Here is a 16,619-nt window from a genome sequence, read left to right on the forward strand (position 1 = left end):
AGGCAGACCAATTACGTGCAAACAGTCTCATGTATTTATGAGCTAATAATGCTCCTTTGAAAAAGGTAATCTGCTTTTCATGAGTTAAACTGCAAATCTCAGAAGACCAGGATAAAATGTGAGACCTAATCAGTGATATTATCCCCATTACAGTCCTTAATCAAATAGACCATATGGTTTGGTTTACTGCTCGGATGAAAATTTGTGCAGTTCCGTGAGCTCTGCAATAAAGATTAAACTAGCCAAAAAAGCAGAAAAAATGCAGACTTTAATTTGGAGATCCTATAATTTAGGGAGGTGAACTCAGTGCATTTAATAATTAATGCTGCACTAGCCACAATCTTCATGAAATTATTACTTATTTTTTCACCGCAATGGATGTGTTCTTTCTCCCTTTCAAAGAAAATTGTCCCCTTTTTTGTTTGTTTTTGTGTTGAAGTGTTGCAAGAACAAACCTAGAACTCTTATTTTAAGAATTGTTCCTGAGACTGGTTTTTAGCAGAATCTTGAAGTATCTGTTTTAGCAAACATCAGCTTCAGAGAAGTTCAGGTTGCCAGGTAACTCTGGCAACCTGACTGGTGGGGGTGGGGGGACTTATCGGCAGTGGGTACCGGCATCTCAGCTGACCAGCATCTCAGCATCGTCACCAGCAACACAGCGATGTCACTTCCGGTGCACGCTGAAAGTGACGTCTTCATGTTGCCAGTGATGTGGGGACACTCTGGCATTCGGCAAAAATTCTGTGGTAAAAGCCGCTTTTATCATAGAGCTTTTGCCCAAATACCAGCCCATCCCCGCACACTGTCCCTGAGATGACATCACATCCGATATGCCAGAGGTAACATCGCTGCTTTGGTGGCGATGATCCTGAAATGCCAGGTCCCTCTTTGCTACTGGCAGGAGGCTTTTTGGGGTGGAGCCTGAGGAGGATGGGGTTTGGGGAGGGGAGGGCCTTCCATGCCATAGAGTCCAATTGCCAAAGCAGCCATTTTCTCCAGGTGAAATTATCTCTATCAGCTGGAGATCAGTTGTAATAGCAGGAGATCTCCAGCTACTACCTGGAGGTTGTCAACCCTATGCATGCCTCCCCACCACTGCTGGTAAGCCCCGCTGCTGTCCAGCTGAATGGCAGTGGGGAAAGCCAGGGCTCTGGGGCAGAGGATCCCCCCCCTTCCCCCAGGGAGATGGCAACCCTATCGGTTGGCTCTTCTTTTATGTCTTCTTTTCATGACTTCCTTGCTATTTTGCTATTCATTGTCACTGTATTTTTTTGTATCTATTTGATTTTATTGTAACCGTTTTGCATGTTATGTTGTCACAGAAAAAGGAGATGACCCTTTTCCGCAATAAAATCTACACTAGATAAAAATTGAAGCCCCTACTCCTGGTTATACAAATGCAGCTACTGTGATTTAGGGTGATGGGGTGATTTGAAAAAAGGTGGCATCATTGTTAGGGTTGCCAGGTCCCTGTTTGCCACTGATGGGAGGTTTTGGGGGCAGAGCTTAGGAGGGTGGTGTTTATAGAGGGGAGGGACTTCAATGCCATAGAGTCCAATTGCCAAAGCGGCCATTTTCTCCAGGTGAACTGATCTCTGTTGGCTGGAGATCAATTGTAATAGCAGGAGATCTCCAGCTACTACCTGGAGGTTGGCAACCCTATTCATTCTGCAAGTCATAATTGGGATTGTCAACTCCTGGTTGGGAAATTCCTGGAGATTTGGGGGTGGAGCCTGATGAGGGGGGTCTGGAGAGTGGGGGGACCTCAGTAGGATATAATGCCATAGAGTCTACCCTCCAAACCATTTTCTCCAAGGGGACTAATATCTGTAGTGTGGAGATGAGTTGTAATTCCAGGAGATCTCCAGGCCCCACCTAAAATCTGTTGCAAAGCCTCCTCTCCTCAAGAGTCTGTATTTGACATTTGCTATTTAACTGGCTCACAATTAGCCTGAAGCATGAACACATGAAGCTGCCTTATACTGCATCAGACCTTTGGTCCATCAAAGTCAGTATTGTCTACTCAGACCAGCAGCGGCTTTCCATGGTCTCAGGCAGAGGTCTTTCACATCACCGACTCACCTAGTCCCTATAACTGGAGATGCTGGGGATTGAACCTGGGACCTTCTGCATGCCAAGCAGGTGCTCCGCCACTGAGCCACAGCCCCTCCCCTCTGCGTGGTACACTTTGCAGATGACACCAGGAGGCTTCAGAGAACCTCGAAAGGATCTTTGCAGATGGGAAGGCAGAGTCACAGAGATGCCTACGTGCAAAAACCGGACTCCCGAAAAGTTCTCTACCTGAGGCCTCCTTTGGAAACAGTTTTGAAATGCCAACCAGAGACGGAGCCGAAAGTTCAAAAATAATAGGTTTGCTTATACAAATTTCCCCAGCTCTCACGAACTGACGATCTGAAGGCAATTGCTGTTACTGTTTCTGGCTCATACATAAAACCAGGAGTGCTGGGAGTTTGTGTAACCAGTTTCGTACCTGTGTGGTCTGCGTTCCTCAAGTTGCCCCCCCACACACACACACAAAAAAGCCAGCTGCTGAATTAGCTGATTGCCGATAAATATGGAATTTGCAGAACAATGCCCTGGCTCCTATGAGTCATGACTCCAGCAGTCTTTGCAGCTTAGAATTATGTGCATGCTCTCCAAGAGGAGGGTATGCGTCATATAAATATGACCTTTTCGAAAAGGTCCCTTTAGTAGAGGGGACACCTCGCTGTTGTTTTTGAGGCATCTTTTAAGAAGCTTGAGGAAGGAAAGGGGGTGTCACTTGGTTGTTTCTCAGACAACGTGCTGTCTCCCCCCACGACTGCATTGCAGTTCCCAAGTAGCAGTGCAGCAATGCACATTTGTGAAAAAGCAAGACAACTCTTAATTCTTAAAAATGGAGTTTTTGTATGAGCATTCATCGATGCAGCTCAAAGTGCACAGAGGGAAGGTTGTCCAGTGCAACCGTCAAAATGTTACCTTGCATCGGCTTAGGGTTGCCAACCTTCAGGTACTAGCTGGAGATCTGCTATTACAACTGATCTCCAGCCGATAGAGATCAGTTCCCCTGGAGAAAATGGTTGCTTTGGCCATAGACACTATGGCATGGAAGTCCCTCCCCGAACCCCGACCTCTTCAGGCTCTGCCCCTAAAACCACCCGCCGGTGGTGAAGAGGGACCTGGCAACCTTACGTAGGCTGCTAAGACCCCAGAAAAGTAGTCATAAAAATATATACATTGGTTGGTTCTTGTAGGTTATCCGGGCTGTGTGACCGTGGTCTTGGTATTTTCTTTCCTGACGTTTCGCCAGCAGCTGTGGCAGGAGACACTGTCCTTCAGTGTTACTCCTCTGAAGATGCCTGCCACAGCTGCTGGCGAAACATCAGGAAAGAAAATACCAAGACCACGGTCACACAGCCCGGATAACCTACAAGAACCAATATTGCCTTTGGCAATATTTTTATATACATTGGTCTCCCATTTGTTCTCAGGCCAAGTTCATGATATTGTTTTTGACCTTCACAGCCCTACACAATCTTGATCCTGCCTGTCTACTACTCTGTCTACTACTCATCCCCTATAACTACTCATCCCTGTTATTCACCTGCACTAGGGCTACCAAGCCCCCAGCCACTCGGAGCAGCAATGGGAGATTTTTTTAAAAAGGCATCTGTGTGTACTTGCCAGAGGTAACAAAGGGTAGCTCTAGGAATCAGCCGAGACTCTGTGGTAAATCTGAATGGAGGGAGGTGTCCGGTGGGGTGCCACAGAATTTGGTTCTGGGCCCGATACTTTTCCATATATTTATAAAAGATCTGGATGAGGGTGTGGAGAGACTACTCGTTAAATTTGCAGATGACACCAAATTGGGAGGAGCAGCGAAGACACCAGGAGATAGAGATAGAATTCAATGACATCTGGACACACTGGAAAAGTGGGCGGATGTGAACAGGATGCAGTTCAACATGGATAAGTGCCAAGTTCTACCTCTGGGTAACAAAAATGAGGGATATGCAGAATGGATGGGGGATACACTTCTGGGCAGCAGTGTGTGAACAAGATTGTGGGGTGCGGGTGGAGCGTTCGTTAAATATGAGCAGCCAGTGTGAAGCGGCAAAAAAAAAAGCTAATGCAATCTTGGGGTGCATCAACAGAGGCATAATATCTACATCGCAAGGTGTCATAGTTCCACTGTATGCTGCTTTGGTCAGGCCGCACCTGGAGTCCTGTGTGCCGTTCTGGAGGATGTGGACAGAATGAAGCAGGTGCAGAGGAGGGCGACGAGGGTGATAAGGGGCCTGGAGACGGAGCCCTACAAGGAAAGGCTGAAGGAGCTGGGAATGCTTAGTCTGGAGGAGAGGAGGTTGAGGGGGGACATGATTGTTCTCTTTAAGTATTTGAAGGACTGTCACTTTGAGGAGGGCAGGGAGCTTTTCCTGTGGGCAGCACAGGAAAGGACTCGCAAGAATGAGGTTAAATTGCAGACAGCTGGACATTAGGATTTTTTTTTTTTTTACCGTAAGAGTTGTTCGACAGTAGAATCAGCTACCTAGGGAGGTGGTGAACTCCCCCTCACTGGAAGTCTTTAAGCAGAGGCTGGACAAGTACTTGTCATGGATGCCCTAGGCTGATCCTGCATTAAGCAGGGGGTTGGACTAGATGGCCTGTATGGCCCCTTACAACTCTATGATTCTATGAAAGGAAAAAAATAATTGAAAAATCACAGGTTGGATCTCACACTCTATCTTGCCCGGGTCCCCTCCTTACTATACCCCTGTCCCCTGTCTCTTGTTCATATAGGTACCGCGACCCACCCACCCCCAAAGAGCATAGCCTTCTTTTGGCAGGCAAAGGGAACAACTTCTTTTCCTCAGAAGTAACGCCGGTTGGATCCTACCCAAGGCCACCCGTGCAATTCTTACGATCTCCCACCCCATTAAAAAAAAATACCCACTAGGCTTTGTGGAATGAAACTTGGCTCTCCTTGGCACAGAACTCATCTACGCTTTGTTGTCTCGCAGCAAGCGCAGAAAATAATTATGCCTGCCTTGAAAGGAGAGAAGGTTCATCAGCATCTCAGTCAAGATTACATGCACAATTTGAAGTGCTGCGTGTGGGTGTTTGGAGTTTGCCCCCTTAAACGCTGGGGCTGGCAAAGCCTTTTGTTCCGTCACCTCCCCAAAGTATATTCAGTATGTTTATTTTTCCCCTCGTGGGGAAAAGAGGGGGGGACACTCAGAACTGTGGGGGGAGCGGGGAGGGGAATCCAAACTCCTCTCGAGATTAAATGTCATATAAGAGCCCTCGATTTGGGGAGAGAGGAGCGAAAAGAGATGGATGTGCCCATTTATCTCTGACCTTCTCGGAAGGGATTCTGTCAGGTAGGTGCTATAAATTTCCCCCCCTGCAAATGGAAAGAGTGTAAATGCACACCATCAGGGTATAAAAAGTGTTTATCCATGTGCCTTGGGAAAAATATAAATCAATCAACTTAATTTCTTGCTGCTGCTTCCCGGACTGTTTCACTTCTACCTGCCTGGCCAACAGGAAGGTCTGTTTGCAGGGTGGGCTGGTGGGGGGGAGGGGTTGTTCCCCAGCCCACCTGTCCCCCAGACTGCTGTGTTTATATACAAAATGGCATGCCCATCTATCAGTGCTGGGTTGAAGAGTACTGGGAAATGCCTAGGGTTGCCAACCACCAGGCACTAGCTGGAGATCTCCTGCTATTACAGCTGCTTTCCAGCCGATAGATATCAGTTCACCTGGAGAAAATGGCCGCTTTGGCAATTGGACTCTATGGCGTTGAAGTCCCAACCCTCCCCAAACCCCGCCCTCCTCAGGCTCCCCCCAAAAAACCTCCCACAGGTTACGACTTGGCAACCCTAGAAATGCCACAGAACTATGGAGTGGTGTGCTTATTTTCTAAAATGAGAAGTGCCAGTCTCAAGTTAACCAAAAGTCTTATTCCGAAACTCTTCTCCTTAAATATGTATGGACTGTCGAAGGCTTTCAAGGTCAGTCCACAATAGCCATGCAGATTAGCCTTGAATTTCACACATTAACAGATCATTTCAGGATACAATGATTCCATATTAACATACCACACCCTCATTAGCACATTATCTTGATACTTACAGGACAATGGTTAGCACATTACCTTTGATACTTTTTGCAGGACAATGATTCAGCTCAAACCCAACCCCTTTCTGACTATATATTACTCTTCCTACACACTTGATACTGAGAGACACTGTCCTTTAGTGTTACTCCTCTGAAGATGCCTGCCACAGCTGCTGGCGAAACGTCAGGAAAGAAAATACCAAGACCACGGCCACACAGCCCGGATAACCTACAAGAACTAATGTATGGACTGGTTTAGCACATATATATATACTGAATCAGACCATTGACTCATCAAGGCAAGTATTGTCTACTCAGACTGGCAGCAGCTCTCCAGGGTCTCAGGCAGAGGTCGTTCACATCACCAACTGCCTTAACGGGAGATGCTGGGAAACGAAGACACTACTTGGGGCAACCTTCTTTTTGAAAGCAGGTTTTCAGGGGGGGAGTGATATCGAAGTCAGCCGAAGTCTCGACCACAGGGGCTGTTCTGAAGGAGACTGCTTATCCGCGCGGGTGAGGAAGTTGCCTTCAGAAGCAGCTGTTGAAGCCGTTTCTTTTTAGTTGGAGGATATATCCCTCCAGACGGGACTGGGTGAGCCCCATCTTTTAAATAACCCTTATGCTTGATGCACATCCACCCACTGAATGGTTGTCAGACCAAGTTGGCTCCAATTGCACGACCCCTACCTTAAAAAAAAGTCAAAACCAGATCCCTAACAACCAGTCAAAGATAGAAAAATGGGAGAAAGCACAGAGTTGTGCATCTGAGCAAAGGCAAATACCCGAACCCGAAAAAGCTGAATAATTATTCGGCTTTGGGCAGATTCCCAGGTTTTGATATTCGGTCTACTTGAAACCCGAGTATTGCTGAAATGGCTAATTTCGGGTTTATTTTCAGTTTGAGTATATTGATATGCACAACCCTACTCAGCACCTTCCTCTATATGACAGCATTTCAAATACTTGAAGATGGTTATCATAGCACCTCTCAGTCGTCTACTCTCCAGGCTAACATACCCAGTTCCTTCAATCTTTCCTCATAGGACTTGGTCTCCAGACCCCTCACCATCTTTGTTGCCCTCCTCTGGACACGTTCCGGCACATTGTTCCACCAATGAAGTCTAGGGTTGCTACACAGAGGCAGGCAATGGCAAACTCCCTCAGTTCACCCCTTGCATTGAAAACCCTATGGAGGCTCTGTAAGTCAGCTGTGACTTGACGGCCTTTCCCAACACATGGCATTCAGTCCAGCCACATTCACAACTAGTGAGCTTGGTTGAAAATAGAACATCTCCCTGTATCCTGTAAATGTAGAAAAAGCTTTTCAGCTCAGGAAAGCCACCTCAATTCACCCTGACCCATTTTTACGTACATGCTTGAAAACAAGAGTGTTGAATGCCGCACTGTCTCTCAAGCCCTTGGTAGGCGAACCCTTTGTTTTATTTTGAACTCTTCCGAGGTTTTGCCGCTCCCATGTTGTCAAGCCGTAGGGAATAAAATGTTTTTGCAGAACTCCCATGAAAAAGTAGCAGAACGCCTACGTGCCGGATCCGCCATCCTTCTTCCTTGTACGAATTCTGAATGTAACCACATATGTCCCTTTGCTTTGAATTACCCTGGAATGTCTCACTCATTTGAGTACCTTTCTACAACGTGAGACTGCTGAACTTGAGTTCATTCCCAGATTCAGAGCAATAGACACCCCCCAGCGCTGAATAGGGACATAGAATTCTTATCTCACTACCAAAGCTAATTTTCTGCCCCTAAACATTTCTCTGCCCCGGCCTGAGTGGCCCAGGCTAGCCTGATCTCCTCAGATCTCAGAAGCTAAGCAGGGTCAGCCTGGTTAGTAATTGGATGGGAGACCACCGAGAAAGTCCAAGGTTGTTGTGCAGAGGAAGGCAATGGCAAACCACCTTCAAACGCCTCTTGCCTGGAAAACCCTACAGCAGGGATGTTGAACTCAATTGTTATGAGGGCCGGATATGACATAAATGTCACTTGCTCGGGCCAGGCAGACTGGGATACAAGGGCTTAGAGGTCTCCATTCTGACTTGCATTTGACAAAGGGAGTTTTTACTCCCGAAACCTTCTACACTGAAAATCTTTTTGATCCCTAAGTTGCTACTGGACTCAAATCTAGCTGTTCTCACCCTTAAACTCAAGAAAATGGGAATCCCATTGGAATCTCTCTACATGTCTGATGAGCAGCAAGCTTTCAGATTATGGAAACAAAAGATTCTAGACATTGAGGGGCAAACCTTGTCCTCATTAGCACGCAGGTCTGCTCCCCATCAGAGCTTGGTATTTATCCAACACTTGGAGCCCTACCAACCTACTTTTCCTATTTTACTTCCCCACAACTCTGACCTTCATGTTAGCACACCTAAACATCTTTCTGTCTGAAATTCTTTGGGGCAGATCCAAGAACTTCCCGATCTGTAGTTGGACTTTCCTATGTTCGCAGAACTCACCAGAGACAATGACTCGTGACTTATGAGTCTTTACGGGAAGTTCATATGGAACTGTTGATAAAAGATATTTCATATCTCTCCGCAAAAGACAAAGTGGCTTTCCTTTTGGCTGACCGGCACTCTTGTACTACAGAGAAGGTAACAAAGTTTCTTCTTGCTGCCATGAGAATTTGAGGAACTAAGCGTAACTTACTAGATGGCTACCATGAATGAAATTTTGTTTATTTGTTGTATATTTTATTATTGGATATCCTTTTTTTACTATTGTTTTGGAACCAATATGTCAATAAAGGTATTAATTGATCGAGCTGTTCTACTGCAGACCAACATAGTTCCCCTCTGAAACTTTCTACAGTCTTCATTTTGGATTTTATGCAAGCTGACAAGACGTTTCCTCCTTAGCATGGGCAGGCAGGAATTTGTGACAGTGCTTGAAGTCAAACCTAAGCACAGTTGCATTAAAGGTGTAATTCTTCCACCCAAAGGAAGAAGAGTCAAAGTTCGCTCACTGGCGATACAGTCAGAGAACTCTGGTTTCCATTAGCCTTCCGCCAGCTTGATGCTTCTATTGCCATTTCGAGGTACCTATTATGGTGCCATTAAAGTGGCTTTGAGATTATATCTAGTATACCTGGGAGAAGGTAAGATATATAGTGCTTTTTGAGCCTCAGGACAGTTCTTTCATCTTGATGATCATAAAGGGGGGAGGAGGGAAGCTTGAAAGATGGCTTGTTTTATTTGTGACGCGAGAAGGCGCTTTTATTCAGCCGAACTTTAATGTTCTTTGCTGGTGTTTAAGGCCTGGATCTTGTGTTATGAGTTTCAGAGGAAGTGTCTGCATTTTGTACCCTGTGCTTTGCATCTTAAGTACCATTTGTTGTATCTCTTCGAGGTTTTTTTGTTTTGTTTTTCATGAAGATTAGAGTTTGATGTATATCAAATGGCCTACTAGTGAAAACAGCAAATCGGCAAGAGGATGTTGTCTTCAAGGAGTGTTTTTTGACACGAGCATTCGGAGGCTGCTAGCTAAAAAGACCAATCCATTTGTATCTCTCCCCCATCCCCGAAATAAAGCAGAGAACGCTCACATTTTAATCAAGGGAAAGATCGGGATGTGCCTGGAAGATTTTCCTTGGCACCTGGGGGTCTCTGTTGCTGGCCTGGGTTTTTGACACTGGGAGCATGAGAGACATGTCCTTGATTAGTGAAATTTGGGTGGGGGTGGGGTCTTGTACAGATGGATGGGGCTTTGGCAACGTTGCCTGGTGGAACATATTATTTCCATGAGGGGAGATGTCACAGAGAGATGGGGGCATTTGAACTCATTCATGCATCATTTCCAACTGGTACCTTTGCCTCTGGCCACAATAAATAATACCAAAGTGGAATATTTATTACAGATGTGTTAGTTTAAACCGTCACTCTCCACAGATCCAAACAAACTATTGCTTTTGTAAGAGCCTCCCTGCATTTATATATTTTTTAAGTTTAGTATTTAAAAGTGTTAAAACTGAAGGCCTACCATGATGGGAGAGAGACTTACCGTGCAATTCTATGCAGAGTTGCTCCAGTCTAAGCCCATTGAAATGAATGGGTTTTGAGTGGAGTAACTCTCCTTAGGATTGCAGAAGAAGACGAAGAAGAAGAAGACGACGACTTTCACCACCCCTTAAGGAAGAATCAAACCAGCTTACAATCACCTTCCCTTCCCCTCCCCACAACAGTCACCTTGTGAGGTAGGTGGGACTGAGAAAGTTCAGAGAAAACTGTGACTAGCCCAAGGTCACCCAGCTGGCCTCTTGTGTAGGAGCAGGGAATCAAACTTAGTTCTCCAGATCAGAGACCACTGCTCCAAACCACCGCTCATAACCACTACACCACGCTGGCTTTCATGACTCATGATAGGATCTTCCCCATGTTGTTTTAAAGGGTAAGAGTCATCTTGCAAAGGGGATGGAAGAATGAGGGGCTTACTTTCTCTGTATGGTTTTGCCAGTCAAAACTAACACACATATGCACACATGTTGGTGACGCTAGCCCAGGGAAGGGGAAAAGACAAGTACTCTGTTTGTCAGGCTTCCTGCCCTCCCCGTTTCCAATCTGATCAGAGAGATTGGTTTCAACTGGGGAAACTGTGCAAAGGAGAAACCCAGTTTTCCCTCACCATGGTCCCAATCCAAACTGAGGCCTAGGACTGTGTTAGCCAAAATGCCCGGTTATGAATTGTTATATGGGGGAATTAGCGAATCAATAACCGGCAATGGGCATAACTTGAGCTGGGATGCAACCTTTATCTACCAGAGTCCATATCATGACCAGTAAAGAGGCAGAAGCAATGGAATTAGGTTAAAAGGAATTTACTCAGATTATATGTTCACACATAACATACAAAACTGCACATACACATCACATAACATACAGAGTCTATGACTTTTGCCATGTGGCAGGCAGAGGAGGAAATTACTGCACCTCTCTTCAGAGTAGTTGTCCGTCCGGAATTCCATGCAGCTTTGGGGGATAAAAAGGGGACGGGGGGGGGGGGCTAGGTGTCCAAGCATGAACACCCACTCTGGCAGAGTGCCAGGCAGTATGGAGGGGAAGGCCCAAGGGAGAGAGAGAGAGAGAGAGAGAGGGATGGGAGCACCCCAGTTATACTGTTTTTCTGGGGGAGGGGAGAAGGGTTTAACCCCTCCTAGGTTCCCAGGTGACAAAAGGGGAAAAAAGGATTAAGCTGTGGCTACCGGGGTAGGGCAATGAGAATTTGGAAATCTATTCTGATTCCAATGACTTTTGCAACCTGTGATGAGCTGGAAGTTCTCTGCTGATGAGATTAGCATTCAGGAACAATGGGAGCGATCTGTGCAAACGTCCTGGGGTCGCTGCTGCTGAGGTGGAGGAATGACTCATCATGATATCTGGATTGCTGCTGATGACCCATTAAGCGGTGGATGTTGCAAGGGGGGGGTGCTTGACACTGATTTCCTGACATTCTCTTGACATGGCTGCAGCTGGAATAGAGCCTATACAGGAACATGGCTTCCCTCTGGTTCACCGGAGGCTGCCCCTGCATCTGCTTCCTAACTGCTAGCTGCACGGCGCTCGCAGGAGCGGCTGAGTCCGTGACGACGGAGCGCGCAGCGGCCGTCCCGTAGCATTTGGGGCGGGCGCGCGGCCAGTGGAGTAGTCCAGTGTCAGCACAGCGGGTTGCCAGATCCCGTCCGGTAGGGGGGGACAGGCCCGTATGCTAACAACTGCCAGCTCCAAGTTGGGAAATACCTGGAGATTTTGGGGATGGAGCCTGAGGAGGATGGGGTTTGGGGAGGGGAGGGACTTCAATGGGGTATATTGCCATAGAATCCACCTTTCTCCAGGCGAACCCAGTTCTCCAGATTAGAATCCGCCGCTCATGTGGAGGAGTGGGGAAACCAACCTGGCTCTCCAGATTAGAGTCCACCGCTCTTAACCACTACACCACACTGGCTAAACCATGCTGGGTAAGCCCTGTGCCAGAGGGTGGGAACCCTCGGTAATTTCCTGGTGCACCGTTCAGTGTTGTTCCCATTATGCTATGATGTTCACTTTTGAGACAAACTTAGAGGCAATTCCATGGAAATTAATTGTTAGAAGAGAATGCAACTTCGCATTGAACAAGAGCAGATTTTGACTGAGGGCAGACCCCACAGCTTCTGACACTCTTTCAGTTTCCATGAACTGTTCTACTTCAGCATCTCAGGCAGGGTCTTGAAGTTGCCAGATATACTTCTCCCACCACCAAAGTCTATCAAAGCAAGCCTAGGCAAGGAAGGTGCCCGGCATTTATCTTCAGAATATGTATGGTCGTTTATGCCTGGGAGTTTTACCTGAGGTTTGTTGCTCGCTGGACCCACACTTTCTTGTTGGGAGTCAAAGCACCATCAGTCTCCAAGCTTGAATCAGGAAGTATTTGAATCCCCATCCCTTGAAATGCTGCTTCGTAATTGGCTGTAGTGACAGAAAGGTTCCCTCCCCCCAAACCCAATTGCCACATAAAAAAGCATTTTAAGAACAAAATGCTGGGCTTTAATATGCTATATTTTTAATGTCTCAGAGTTAGATAGTTTGAATTTTATACTTTTATAACTACTTTTTTAGATATATTATATAGCACTTGATCAGTATTTAGGCTTGTTATATGTTACTGTAATTGACCAAGTTTATCTCTCATTGAAATTGCCATATTGTTTTTGTATATCAAACGGTTTACCCTTCCCTTTTTTCCTTTTTGTATCCCCTTAATTATATTTTTTTTTAAAAAAAGAACATAAAACAAAAAAATTGGAGCAATTAGAAAAGAAGGGGGGGGGTACATCCAAGCCTTGGTTTGAAAAAACCTTCTGCTCAGAAAGAGCTCCAAGGAAGCAGGAAGTATTTGAATCCCTGCCTCTGGACATGCTGCTCTGTAATTGGCTGTGAGCAAAACTAAACTTGTGTGTCCCGTACTATGCCTTATGCATGGGGATTTCATCCAGGCTGAGCTCAGGGAAGAGGGAAGAATCAGGTTAACAGGAATGTGAAGTCCTGGGATTTATGAAGGCTGGCAGAGAGTTCATCTCTAACGGATAGAAAATTCATGCATAACTAAGGAACAACCGAGACAGACAGGGGAGAAGGTGAACGTGAGTGAAAGTACTCATGCATAAACGACCTATGTGGGATAAATGGCAGGCTTTGAACAGGAGAGCTGGTCTTTGTGAAAATGAGTACCCATCTAGAGATGGCTATCGAACCCAATTCCCCCAGCTTCTGCAACACAGCAGTGCTTTGGAAGATACGTATTTTTTTTCCTGATAGCCTGTTTGCTATTGTTATGGCGGGGGAGCTGGAAAGACAGTGCAGATCGTTCTTCTGATACATAAGACAATCCCGTGAGAAATCTCACCGAGAGCAATTTACCAACTACAGAGTGAGGTGTGAGCCATTTGTCAGTTTGTAAAGCAGCCCTGGAAGAACGATAGAAGTGAGTTTGCTGGTGGAAGTTATTTGCACGGGCTTCTTCTCCTCGACAAGAATTAGTCGTTTTAATATACTGAGGATTCTTCTGCTTCGCCTGAGCTGCCTAAGCCAGTAAGTGTAAGAAATGCGGCACGTGCCTACAGTAAAGTGTTCTATGCTCACAGATTGGCCTTCACCAGAAAAGGAAAGAGGTTCCCATAGACTAGAGTGTGGAAAATTTGAATGTCATCATAGCTGTGCTACTTTACGCAGCATATATGTTTGTGTGTCGCTTCCGACTCATGGCGACCCTATGAATCAGTGTCCTCCAAAACGTCCTATTCTTAACAGCCTTGCTCAGGTCTTGCATTTGGGGGTCACGGCTTCCTTTATAGAGTCAATTCTTCTCTTGTTGGTTCTTCCTCTTTTCCTGCTGCTTTCAACTTTTCCTAGCATTTGTCTTTTCCAGTAACTCTTGTCTTCTCATAATGTGACCAAAGTACGACAGCCTCAGTTTAGTCATTTTAGCTTCTAGGGTCAGTTCAGGTTTGATTTGATCTATAACCTACTGATTTATTTTTTGGCAGCCCAGGGTATCCATGACACTCTCCTCCAACATCACATTTCAAAGGAATCTACTTTTTTCCTATCAGCTTTCATCATTGTCCAGCTTTCCCACCTATATATAGTAATTGAGAACACAATGGCATCCTTACACTTCAGACTCTTTTTTAACGCCTTCATGGCTGCCCTTCCCAGTCTCAGTCTCCTTCTGATTTCTTGGCTTCAGTCTCCCTTTTGGTTGATGATGGAGCCAAGGAATACATTTACATGTTGGCTATTTGGATGGGGGGGGGGAGTCCATGTGAGCTGTGCATGGGTGACAGGACATGTGGCTTGGCAGGAACAGTGTGAATCCATGCACCCGGGCTTATCCATAGAATGAACCTTTTCTTGTAATGATTCCACTGTTCACAAAGGCCACTTTCTCCTAGCCCAAAGGGGAAGAAAAAACAAACAAACCCTAATCGGACTGTTATTGTCTAATACCTAGTAGATGTTGATTTTTTAAAAAGTGATGCACATTAACTTATGCTTATAAATAACTGTGTTTAGAAATGATGCCTAAGATAGGCAGATGGATATCTAATGCTTTGTGATTTTGTATGCACGGAGCTCCGGTTATTCTCCCCATTATATTCTGTCTTGCCCTCTTCACTCCGAATATAGAATCAAATTTCTTACAGTGTTCCTAAACTCTCCCTCAGAAGCAGAGAAGCTGCTTTTTTTTCTTTTTTCAGGTACTGACTTGCTCATTTCATACAGGGTCTCGTTCTTTGCTTTGGCAGCCAAGCAAATACAAGCGAAAGCTGTATCTGAGGGCCAAAAAATTTTAACATGAGAAGAAGGAGGAGGAGGAGGAGTTGGTTTTTATATGCCGACTTCCTTTACCACTTAAGAGAGACTCAAACCGGCTTACAATTTCCTTCCCTTCCCCTCTCCACAACAGACACCCTGTGAGGTAGGTGGGGCTGAGAGAGCTCTAACAGTGCTGTAACTTGCCTAAGGTCACACAGCTGGCTTCATGTGACGGAATGGGGAAACAGATCCAGTTCACCATATTAGCCTCCATAACTCATGTGGAGGAGTGGGGAATCAAATCCGGTTCTCCAAATTAGAGTCCACCACTCCAAGTACTTTTAGATCTGGTTATTTTATTGATGTTATTTATTATTTATGTTCTATCTTCTTTGTGATTGATTGTAATGGCCTTTGGCTACATGCAATAAATACTATCGTATCACGTCGATATCTAATGGGGCTGAGTCATGTTCTTGTCTTGTGGCAAGCAGATCTAAGGAACTCAACCCAAGGAGTTGGAGATCCATTTGTCTTCTTGTGGGCACATTTGTCTTGGAACCTCTGCTTCCAAGGTGGCTTGTGTCTCAGGTTCCAAATGAAAAATGAAAGCTTGAGTAAAAGTTATCTGCATGCACACATGAAGCTGCCTTATATTGAATGAGACCATCAAGGTCAATATTGTCTACTCAGATGAGTAGCTACTTAGGCAGAGGTCTTTCATGTCATCTACTGCCTGGTCCTTTTTAATTGGAGATGCCAAGGATTGAACCTGGGACCTTCTGCATGCAAAGCAGAAACTCTTCCACTGAGCAATAGCCCTTTGTCTAAGGGCCAAACTACAAGTGACAGCGGGCACAAGTCATAAGAACAGCCATGCTGGATCAGACCAAGGCCCATCAAGTCCAGCAGTCTGTTCACACGGTGGCCAACCAGGTGCCTCTAGGAAGCCCACAAACAAGGCAACTGCAGCAGCATCCTCCTGCCTGTGTTCCACAGCACCTAATACAATAGGCATGCTCCTCTGATCCTGGAGAGAATAGTTATGCATCATGACTAGTATCCATTTTTACTAGTGACCATGAATACCATGAACGAGGTTGATACTTGCATGCATACTCTGTAGGAGAGACCAGTACAGCTCAGACATCCTATACACATGCCTGGGCTCGTATAAAGTTATCTATCTATATATGGTCATACATTTGTATATTACTTGTGTGTGCATTGTATGAGTTTTCATTTGACCATTGATGAAGGCCTGTAGGCCGAAACACATGTGGTCTGTGTGGTTTAGGTCTATCAGCCTCATGCGTTGCCATCGTGCCTTGTTTTATAATGTTTAATGTTTTGTAAACCGAGATATAAGCACCTTAAAATAAAAATATTTTTCTATTATATAATTTTACCTTTTCCACCCAACCTTTTCCACCCAACCTTGGGTACCCAGCTTTTGGTTTTTTAGGTTGGGTTTCTCCCCCCCCCCCTTTTTTTTTTTGTTTAAGGCTGGACCACATCAGGTGAATTCTCTATTCTTGTTTGACCTTCGGTATTCCTCGGAAGGCAGCTGATGTACATTCTCATCAGCTCCTCAAATCTGAGACTAACATGCAATCGCCTCTCCCCTCTAGGTGTGTTCCTTCCCCTGAAACAGTGAGAGAACAGTTAAATTGTAGCTCCCTGCCCCAGGAT

The 16,619-nt window shown here is 45.6% G+C and overlaps 1 protein-coding gene across 1 annotated transcript in view; it reads left to right on the plus strand.

Moving 5' to 3' along the window:
- CTNNA2 (catenin alpha 2) overlaps positions 1–16,619 on the plus strand; it is a 633,745-nt gene that overhangs the window by 513,126 nt on the left and 104,000 nt on the right. The gene's annotated exons all lie outside the window — the stretch shown is intronic.

The sequence above is a fragment of the Euleptes europaea genome, chromosome 9 (assembly GCF_029931775.1).
Source record: "Euleptes europaea isolate rEulEur1 chromosome 9, rEulEur1.hap1, whole genome shotgun sequence".
Lineage (NCBI taxonomy): Eukaryota > Metazoa > Chordata > Lepidosauria > Squamata > Sphaerodactylidae > Euleptes > Euleptes europaea.